Consider the following 11,588-nt stretch of genomic DNA (forward strand, 5'->3'; position numbering starts at 1 on the left):
TTTGGCATGTTTGAATGATCTGGACATTTCTTGAGTTGGGATTTATATTCATAGCTTGTGAGCACTTCATTTCAGATTATTGTTGAAGTTGATCGAGCTCGGAAATTCAGATTCGAACCGGGAAATATTTGATCAAGGTTTGAAGTTGTTCTATCTTGAAGTTTGAGGTGTGATTGAGCATATTTTTATATGAGTTTGTTGTTGTTGATTCTCTAGATTTGGAGCAGCTCAAACTCAAGATTAAAGGTATAAATCAATAGCAATTCAGATGGGACAGAACATTCGAGATAACTATGATTCTCGAATTTCTAAATCACATACTTGAATATTTATGTGTTCTTGCTTGTTTTAAATGCTTAGTTGTTGCTTAAATGTTTATTTGGTTGCTTGAATTAGCATGTATTGTATTTATGGTTATAGCTAATGCATCAAAATTATGTTGCATTCATCTTGAGCCATAACCTGAAAAGCATAGACGGCCGAATGGCCTAGATTGCAAAAAACATTTGGAGGGCTATAGATGAGTGGCACGGAATGTAGATTTACTTTCAAAGCTAGATGACTCACTATAGTTGCACCAAAGTCAGGGGATTGAGATACTTGACGCCACCTCGATTGGTAGAGTCGGTGGTTTGCTTGAGATTTTATTCCCCGGGATCCCAAGAATCGAGATTTCTTTGCTAGCAGATTTTTAGCCATGATTCATACATGCATTGAATTTATATTTATTTAGATTGCATGTATGTTGCTTATACTGGAAATTATATTCTCATCGGAGTTATTCGGTTGTTGCTTTGTTTTGTATGTGTGCATGGCAACAGGTGGGGCAGGATCTGGTCAGAACCAACGTGGGTAGCTCGAGTTAGAGTCTTAGCCATGGGACTCGGGTTTATGTTTTGTTAGCAAGATGACATGTTCTTAGCCTTTATCAAACATGTTAGGAAACATGAGATGTTGTATATGTTTGCTCATTGAATACTCGTTTATGTTCAAGACTTCATGTATTTCGGATAACTAAAGTAATGTTTGAATGCATGTATTATATGTAAAGACTTGTTGAGGGAGATATACTTTTTTCATTCCATTTTCCAGATTTGAAGCTTTTGAAATTTTGATTTTTATAGCAGGGCACGGACCCCGGACATGCCTCCGTGCATGGGTCCGTGTAGTCTAAGCTCGAGACAGTAGCTTCATAAAATTTGAGTTTTGTGCACAGACCTAGGCACGGAGCGTGCACGGAGTCCGTGTAGAAAACAGAAACTTGAAGTTTTAGTGTAATTGATTCGCACGGACCTGGACACGGATAAGGATAAGGATCGCTCGAGTTTGAGACTAGCATTTGCGATGCAGAGTACCACGTTTCATTGGTAGGGAACATAGAGATGTTCGAAGCATGCAAATGGATATTCATATGATGAATGATCGAACTACCCTATTCGGACTTTCCAAGTGGTTATCACTTATCGAGTGGATAAAGTCCGCGTTTTTGGTTGTACACCATTAGTCTTTATTACTTGAAACATCATTGAGACTCTATATGCTAGTACTATGCTTTGACTCGTTTACCGACTCTATGGGGGTCATCAGGTATCGGGATTGGGTACATTTACGACGCATATAGGAGTCGATACTTTGTTGTCAAGGATTCACCATATACTTGCGAGTGTGGATATCCTATGCGATCTGAGGAGATATTAGTGTGACGAATCTCTGGCCAGAGTACATGATGTGTTTTAGGTTAATGGTTATCCTAGTAACACATGCGATGTCACTAATAGATCTCCAAGATGTTGTGCATAGTTATCGAATCTCGAACGACTCTCGATATACCAATGGTTGTTGATTCGATCGGGATATATGGATGAAGGGACCGTACTGTACGCTAACCAAAATCTACTGGTTCTTGCAGGCACTATCAGTAATACCTAGGGAATCATGGGGCGATGTTGCTAGACGCTCTTACCATGATTCATTGGGTAAGTCGGAAATTGTTGTTCCGAGTCACAAGGAGTTGTGAGCCCACGGCTAGCTGTATTCCTGAACCATTGAGGGTTACACAAGTAATGGATTACTAAAACCCCGTAGAGATAGTTAAATTTAAAGAGTTAAATTTAATGAAAGAGAAATTGGATTTCTCAACTAAAGGGAGTGGAATTTCCTAAAATGACATAGTGATGGGCATTTTTGGAAATCACTGAATTCGGATTCAAAAAAATTATCTTGACTCTAAAAGATGCAGAAATGGTTTCTGTGCACATTGGTGAAATCAGTTTATCAATCGGAGTCACGATGAATTTTATATTAATTTCTATAACAACGGGCTTGGCTTGTTGGGCTTAAGTTATGGATTGTGGGCTTTAAGGAGTTAGAGTCCTGATACAATTATAACTAGAAATTATCTATAAATAGAGGTGTTGGGTTCGAAAATCAAACACTTTGTGTCTTATAATTTTCGAAATTACACTCTAAATATTCTAAGGATTTTTCGAAATCCTTGTCCCTCCCGGAGAAAATTCAGACTTGTGATTTTTGTGAAAAATTACAATTTTGAATTAACAGATCATATCTGTTTATTCTCTACGCAAAACTTCTGATTGATTTCTAGTGCAGTCAATCAGAGGGTTTCTGTTTTCTGTTCGTGGACCTTATTCCGGTGATTGATCGTGACGCCATCGGTTCCCGGGATATACAAGAAGAGCAGATTAAATTCTGTTGGTGTCCATAATCTCGCTTCGAGATTGGAGGTAAAATATTTAATTAATTATTATTTATTTTACTTGTGTGATTTAATCGTTAAACGTTTTGATACCCATGATATGAAATTGTTTCATATCAAAGAAAAATAAAATTTTTAAACTTCCGCTGCACCGGGTATCGATTCAATTGATCTGAACACGGTTTTCCAACACGATGATGTGGATGCTTTTATTGATGATTATGTGGGCGGACATAAAGAAAAGGCAGGGGTCGGTCCAACGGGCAATGCATGAGTGTGAATGCTTTAGAATTAAAGATGTTTTAAACATTTTTATTTTATGAAAGGCAAACAAGGTTTAATTTTTAATTTGATGGCCATGTTTGGCAAATATTTTTGGATGCTATTCTATTTTTGTGCACTTATTATACGTTCTTTTAATAAAGAAGATGATGCTTTTGCAAAATTTTTATTTTTTTAAAATTTTAAGTATGTATGTTTGAGTAACGTTTCGATTGAGAAATTGGGACGTTACATTTATAATAACATTTATATCTAGTTTTATTGGTAAAGTGTTCGTGTATGAGTTTTTTTTTTTTTTTACGGTGTTCGTGTATGAGTTTTAATTTAATAGATGTATGTATTTTATCTCATTTATTTGTCTATTTTTTTAATTTATTTAATTTATAATATAATAAATATAATATAATATAATATAATTTAATTTAATTTAATTTAATTTCAAATTTATTGTTTATTATTACATATAATAAACATATAATATCGTTATATATATATATAATATATATATGTTAATAACACAATATATTATCTTAAAAGTGTAGATTAAAATTATAAAATTAAACACTCAAATATTATTATTACATTACACAAATTTATCATGATCGATGGTTACAATTACAATTATGCAAGTGACCCTCGGTTCCACAACCACGTGGTCTACGTCTATGCGAACCTCTACGCGGTACAAAATCTTGAGGATTATTTTCAACCACATCATCATTGCCTTCACTGATCTGGGTTTGTTCATTTGAATAACCTGGAAAAATAACTGGTTAAATAACATTTCTTTGAGGTGCCGACGTGTTATAAAAACCATGTGGGTGAGGGGAAACATTGATCAGTTCTGTAAAACTTTGGATGTTGTTCCAAAATGGAGTTCGATAATCATCATCATCATGTGCACCAGATGGCTCCATATTTTCAAATGTACCTGATGGTCCTGCATTGTATAGCCCACCCAGATGACCTTGGAAGATATCCTAAAGATGACTGATGCATATCATTAGCAGGAGTACTGAAATGTTGTGGAATATAATGTTGTCTAGCAGCAAATACATTGTGTGAATATGAACGAAAACCAATCCCACTGACTGTAGGAGATATAATGCGAACAGTTATACGCTCATACCATGGAAAGAAGTCATCATCTGTTTGCCTAGATCTTCCATGCAATTCACCCTGGACAACATACTGCATCATTCTGTTCTAAAAAATAATGGCATTTTCATGATATTCTCTCCAGTCTGTGTTGCGATGACCTATTCTGGTGATGTTGTGGAGGTCATCATTGTCAATTGCAGGTCTTGGAATAGGTTGACGCATTTCAAATTGCCTCAACACTCGATTCGGACGATGCATCTCTACAATTTCAAAGCACATCACAGGACAAACACATCGCCAAATATTAGTATCGTATGAATATGTTATTGTCCTAACATCTGGATCAATTCTCTCGTACATTATCCAGTTAAACTGCAAAATTAAAATGCAAATCTTAATTAAATTTTTTTATAAATAATTTCATTGTTGCATTGTTTATATATTTTAGTATTATACATCATCATGATTCATAAGATCAAAACAATCTCTTATAATTCGAAGAGTGTGTGTCGGTGCATGAGTATAACTGAAAACATTGTTCCACCTACAATAAAAAAAAATAATTAAAAATCGAGTAAAATAATCAGAGTTCATATTATGACAATAAATTTTTTTACCGTGCACCATAGAGAGAAAATAGCATAATTTCATCATCAGAGTTCGGGGCCACGACAAGAGATAAGCCAGTCCGATCAGGATTAACACATTTAATAATGCTCCATGCCCATATCTGTCATTATTTGTAACACCCGGTATTTTTAATTACATAAATCCGCCTGCATAATTAGGATATTTAATTAATTAAATTTATGATTTATGGGTTAAATAATTATGTGAATTATTTATGCATGATTTAATTTATTTCTAAGCATTTAACCCATAATTAGTGATTTTTATGATTTTTAGTATTTTTATTATTTAATCGCGTAGACGGGACCGTGGACGGACGAGATGACAACTTTCTAGCCAAATTATTTTATGAGCCTTTTTGGAGCCTTAAAATATTATTTTGAGTTTTATTATCTCAAAATTTTAAGTATTTAATTTTATTTAATTTTAGGGGTCATTTTTATCCAAAAATTAGTCAAAATATTGACTTTTTAGTATTTTTAAAATTCCCCTAAATTATTATTTCGAGATTTATTTTATGTTATCAGATTTCTAAATTTTAATTAAGAGTTTAAGTTGTATATTAATTATTTAAAACCTTTTTATTTAATTATTTAACCTATATTCTATTTAACACAAAAATAAATCAACCCTAATCTACCAAACCCTTCTAGCCGATTGTTTTCTCCCCCATCAGCCGTCACTTTCATCCCACCTTCTTCTTCATCGATCTTCAACCCTAGGAACTCCATAGAAGGTCGGTTTCAAGGTTCCAAGCAACCCAAGGTCGCCCCGTCGTCCTGAAGTCCTTCCTACGCGTGTTAAATCCATATTTACGGTGAAAGGCATGATTCTTCATTCTCTTTTCTTCTCCATATTAGTATATGCATGTGTGGTCGTGTATACATCAGATATTCCAAGAATATTTTTCAGAAAGTTTCAATTTTTAATGTTGCACCTTGTTCTTGCATTGTTTTGGGTTTCATACTCACGTTTTCTTGCATGGATGGATCATGGCTGCTGCTCCTTAGTTGGATACATGTATCAAGGTCCCTTGGGTCGAGTCAGGTCGGGGCTTGAGGCTAAGGAAGAAAGGAAACGAAGCCTTTCCTTTCTGAAGCTTCTGTCGCGCAGGTTTAGGGTTCTGGGGAAGAAGGCTGAGATCTTTTTCCTCAGGCCACTATTTTGGGTAAGGTCGGTTGGGTTAGAACCCCCTTTGAGTTTTCTAAGTTTTTGCAGAAGGTTTCATGGGCTTTCGTGGTCGGAGCTTCGAGGACGAATGGTTTTCCCGCAGCTGCTCGGGTCTGCGCGACAGTGCAGAAGGGCCGGGTTGCAGAGCTTCGTTCTCACTCCATAGTCGACGGTTTGGGCTGGTTCTTGGCTTGTTGGAAAGGTCTGGATGTGAGCTAAGTCCTAGGGGTGGCCCTCCGGCCGGTGGGTGGTCGGAGCAAGGCGGCCGCCGGGATTTTCGGTGGCTGCTCACTGTGGCCGAACAGTTTTGGGAAGGGGGGATCGGGCTAGGGTTTTGGCATGTTCCGGGTCGGGTCAGGGGCTCGGGTCGGGTCAGTAAGTTAGTGGGTCGGGTTAAGTGGGTCCGGGTCCGGGTTTGGTGGGCCGGGCTCGAGTCTTTTTATTTTTAAAATATTTTATGAATTAATGGGTTATTGAGTCAACTAAATTAAAATAAAATTATTTGGATCCCAAATAATTTTATTTGAACTTTTAAAATTTTAATTAAGTTAGTCCATTAATTTTATGGGCTTTTGGGCCCATAAAAGTTAATGGGCTAGTCTTTGGGTTTTTGGGCCCAATGGGCCAGTTTAAGTGTTATTGGGCTTAGTGTAATTTTAATGGGCTTAATTAATTTAATTGGGCTTAGATTAATTAATTGGGCTTAAAGTTTAAGTTACTGGGCTTAAGTATGTTAATGGGCCAGATTTAAGTTAATGGGCTTGAGTGTAGGGCCAGCAGTCCAGAACCATCCATGAGAAAATTGCATGTGTCCTGATTATATATTTAATTATTTTTATGCATTTAAGTTATTTTAATATTTATATGTTAGTAAGAAAATTAAATTAAATATATATGAAGGACACACAATTTATTTAAGTACATGCATTCATGAAATCAATTTTTATGCTATGATTTAATTTCTATGGTTGAGCAAATAAAATATTTTAGGTGGAAATTGAAGTAGTGTGGCCATTTATGTATGGGCAGTTTCTGCCATTTATGTATGGGCAGTTTTCTGCCATTTATGTATGGGTGGTTCGCCACCAGCCTCGTACGATGGTTTCTTAGACTGATCAGTCGCACTATGGGTCACACTTACGGATAGGACCATTCGATGTTAAGAAAATAAATGCTCAACAACTCAAGTATGTATGTTATGTATTATGTATTTATGTTTATTTAAGTAAGTTATGTTATGTAATTTTTAAGCATGATCATTCATGTATATGTATGTATTAGTATTAAATTGTTTTAAATTATTTTGAACCCTTGTTAGTATGCATGTTGGGCCTCTAGGCTCACTACACTGATATGGTGCAGGTGAGTACGTAGAGGAGCAGGTTACTCCTACCGGTGGTGAGGACGTATGAGCAGCGCTGCAGTAGCCCCGTGACCGTGACAGCTTCTGAGTCACCGTGCATGATGTCATGTGAAACATTTTATTATATTTTTAGTGGTTGAGGTTTATGGGAATATTTTATTAAATGTTTTAGTGCATGCACATATTTTAATTATTTTATTTATGCAGTATATTTTTAATTCTAGGGTTGACTCAGATGTTTAATTATTTTAAAGAATGCATTTTTTCTTAAGTATTTAATTGTTTATTTATTTAGTCATGTATTTATTTTAAATATTTTATCCTGTGCATATATGTATGGGCATATATGTACATATTTTATTTAGTAGTATAAAAAAATAAAAGAAAAATTTTCCGAATATTTATTTATTATAGAGTTAGGGTCGTTTCAGTTGGTATCAAAGCACGGTCCTTGGAGGGGTCACTACTGCTTTGCGAGCTCAGAAATCCACGCTACCGGTCTGTAAGTTTTAAATGTTTATAGTATGATTTAATTTCTATAATTTAAGTTAGCCTTAAATTTTAAACACTTAGTTATGCAAGGCGATTTACGTAAATAAATATGTGGTGGTGCAGAATGCCTCCCAGACAGGTGAATCGACGTGGGAGACCTCCACATCCACCTCCACCTCCACCGCCACCTCAGCAGCACCCCATGACAGCACTGGAGCAGGCCAGTGCCACGATGATGGCGGGTATTACTGCCTTCCTGGAGCAGCAGGCTGCCCGTCCCAGACTGTCCCACGAGGAGGACGTCGCAGAGAGGTTTCAGAAGAAGGGGCCTAAGGAGTTTGTGGGGACCACCGATCCGTTGGTGGCTGAGGGATGGATTCGATCTCTTGAGTCCATTTTCGACTATATGGGGATCACAGACGCCGACAGGGTGAGCTGTGCTACGTATATGATGCGAGGCGATGCAGCCATTTGGTGGGAGGGTGCAGTCAGAGGAGTCCATCTACCTACACTGACGTGGGCTGAGTTCAGGCGTATCTTCTACGCCAAATATTTCACTGAGGATGTGCGCAGTCGCATGATCCGAGAGTTCATGAGTCTCCGTCAGGGGGACAGATCTGTGGTGGAGTACGTGAGCCAGTATGAGAGGGGCTGTCATTTTGTGCCCATGATTGCTGATAGTCCGCAGGAGAAGCTGCGACAGTTTGTTAAGGGCTTGAGGGCTGAGATCAGGCATGACGTACGTATGGCAGACGTCTTTACATATGAGTCTGCAGTCAGCAGGGCCTTGCGTTCCGAGGAGGGACGGAGGGAGATACAGAGAGAGCAGCAGGGTAAGAGGCAGTTTGTGCAGACAGGGTATCAGCGACCATCTTCGCAGCCACCTGCGAAGAAACAGTCTACAGGGCCATCTAAGGGCCCGAATCAGCAGAGGCCTCAGGGGAAGCCACAGCAGCAGACTAGGGGCGGGGCCCCTACTCCAGGGAGATATCCAGTGTGTCCGAAGTGCCAGAAGATGCATTCCGGGCAGTGTCTTATGGGAGCAGGAGTCTGCTATCATTGCAAAGAGCCGGGGCATCAGATTGCCAACTGCCCGCAGAGGCAGAACGTCAGTGGGCGAGTATATGTGATGCAGGCAGAGGAGGCTGACCCAGATACCTCCTTGATCACCGGTATACCTAACCCCTAGACCTTTTTCAATTCCTTGCTTTTGTTTATTGCGATTATATTTGAATGCCTGTTACTTGAGTTTAACTATCAGCATGCTAGAATAAGAATTTTGTTTCTTTGTGATTAGAATTAAGGGTTGTAGTGTTTTAACCTTGGGAGCGTAGTGGTATGAATTGTTGGGAATCTTCTGCGTGCAGGGAGAATTCTAGTTGGAGGCAACTCCACGTTTGCGTTGCTAGATTCAGGAGCCACGCATTCGTTTATCTCCCGAGATTTTATCAGACGGATAGGCATTACACCGGAGGTTGTCGACTGTGGTTACGATGTTACCATGCCATCCGGACAGACTATCACTACCACTAGTGTCATCAGGGACCTGGAATTGGAGTTGCAGGGACACTCCATTCGAGCAGATCTAGTGGTTCTTCCATTGACTGGGTTTGACTTGATTCTGGGTATGGACTGGCTATCAGTTAATGGAGCTTCGATTGATTTCCGACGTAGGACAGTGTCAGTGAAGCCAGCAGGAGGTGAGATGTTTACTTTCTTTGCATCTCAGTCTAGCAGTATTCCTCAGATGATATCACTTGTTCGTGCGAGGAAACTGTTGCGCCATGGATGTCAGGGTTTTCTTGCTAGTGTGGTCACTACCTCAGATGTTTCTAGCAGATCTTTATCAGATATAGAGGTGGTACGAGACTATCCAGATGTTTTTCCTGACGATGTTGCAGGAGTTCCACCAGTGAGAGAGGTGGAGTTCAATATTGAGTTGTTGCCGGATACTGTGCCTATCTCTAAGGCACCGTATCGACTTGCTCCTACAGAGATGAGAGAGTTGAAGGAGCAGATTCAGGAGCTGTTGGAGAAGGGTTTTGTTCGTCCTAGCTTTTCTCCATGGGGAGCTCCAGTGTTGTTTGTGAAGAAGAAGGACGGCAGCATGAGATTGTGCATCGACTACCGAGAGCTCAACAGAGTCACAGTGAAGAATAAGTATCCACTACCGAGGATAGAGGATTTATTCGATCAGTTGCAGGGAGCTTCGGTATTCTCCAAGATCGATCTGCGATCTGGTTACCATCAGCTGAGAGTCAGGGATTCAGACGTGTCTAAGACTGCCTTTAGGACACGATATGGGCATTACGAGTTCTTAGTGATGCCCTTTGGGTTGACCAATGCTCCAGCAGTTTTTATGGATCTCATGCATCGTGTCTTCCAGCAGTATCTAGATCAGTTTGTCATTGTATTCATTGATGACATATTGATCTACTCGAGGAGCATTGAGGAGCATACACAACATTTGCATACAGCCTTGCAGACTTTGAGAGAGCATCGACTGTTTGCAAAGTTCAGTAAGTGTGAGTTTTGGTTGGAGCAGGTGGCGTTTCTAGGCCACATTATTTCTAGGGATGGGATTGCAGTGGATCAGTCCAAGGTGCAGGCAGTGAGGGATTGGGGGATTCCAAAGAATGCTTCGGAGATTCGTAGCTTCTTGGGTTTAGCAGGATACTATAGGAAGTTCATCAAGGGTTTTTCCTCTATTGCAGTACCCTTGACTTCCTTGACCAAGAAGAACGCGAAGTATAGTTGGAGTCCAGATTGTCAGAGGAGCTTTGATCAGCTGAAGGATGCACTTACTTCAGCACCGGTGTTAGCTATGACAGTGCCACATGAGGAGTTAGTGGTGTACACCGACGCGTCTAAGTTTGGTTTGGGCGCAGTACTTATGCAGAGTGACAGAGTCATCGCTTATGCGTCGCGACAGTTGAAGATTCATGAGCAGAACTATCCGACGCATGATTTGGAGCTTGCAGCAGTGGTTTTTGCGTTGAAAATCTGGAGGCACTATCTTTACGGCGAGAAGTGCAAGATTTTCACCGACCACAAGAGCCTCAAGTACTTCTTCACCCAGAAGGAGTTGAACATGAGGCAGCGCAGATGGCTTGAGCTTGTTAAGGACTATGACTGTGACATTAGCTACCATCCGGGTAAGGCTAATGTAGTGGCAGATGCTTTGAGTCGAAAGTCGTCAGTGGTATCATGTTTGACTGTACAGTTACCACTACAGACCGAGATTCAGAGGTTTGGGTTGGAGTGCTATCCGAGCGGCCATGCACCGAGCTTGTCAGTGTTGACGGTGCAGCCCGTTTTGAGAGATCGGATTAGAGAGGGACAGTCCACTGATGAGGAGCTACAGCGATGGAGACAGAGAGATGAGGCCAGAGGTAGTCTCTTGTATACAGTGGAGGATGGCATCGTTCAGTACCGTGGGAGGATGTGGGTACCGAACGTTGATCAGTTGAGAGCCGAGATTCTAGCAGAGGCTCATGCATCTCCGTACTCCATTCACCCCGGAAGTACGAAGATGTACCGAGATTTACAGTTATTGTATTGGTGGCCTGGGATGAAGAGCGACATCGGGAGACTGGTGTCAGAGTGCTTGACTTGTCAGCAAGTCAAAGCAGAGCATCAGCGTCCAGCAGGACTTCTTAGACCTCTCCCTATTCCGGAATGGAAGTGGGAGAATATTACGATGGACTTTGTGGTTGGCTTACCGAGGAGTACCAGAGGGTGTACAGCGATTTGGGTGATTGTGGATAGACTCACCAAGTCAGCTCATTTCTTGCCGGTAAGAACTACTTACACTTTGACACAGTATGCAGAGCT

This window comes from Henckelia pumila, chromosome 4, assembly GCF_033568475.1.
Source record: "Henckelia pumila isolate YLH828 chromosome 4, ASM3356847v2, whole genome shotgun sequence".
Taxonomy (NCBI): Eukaryota; Viridiplantae; Streptophyta; class Magnoliopsida; order Lamiales; family Gesneriaceae; genus Henckelia; species Henckelia pumila.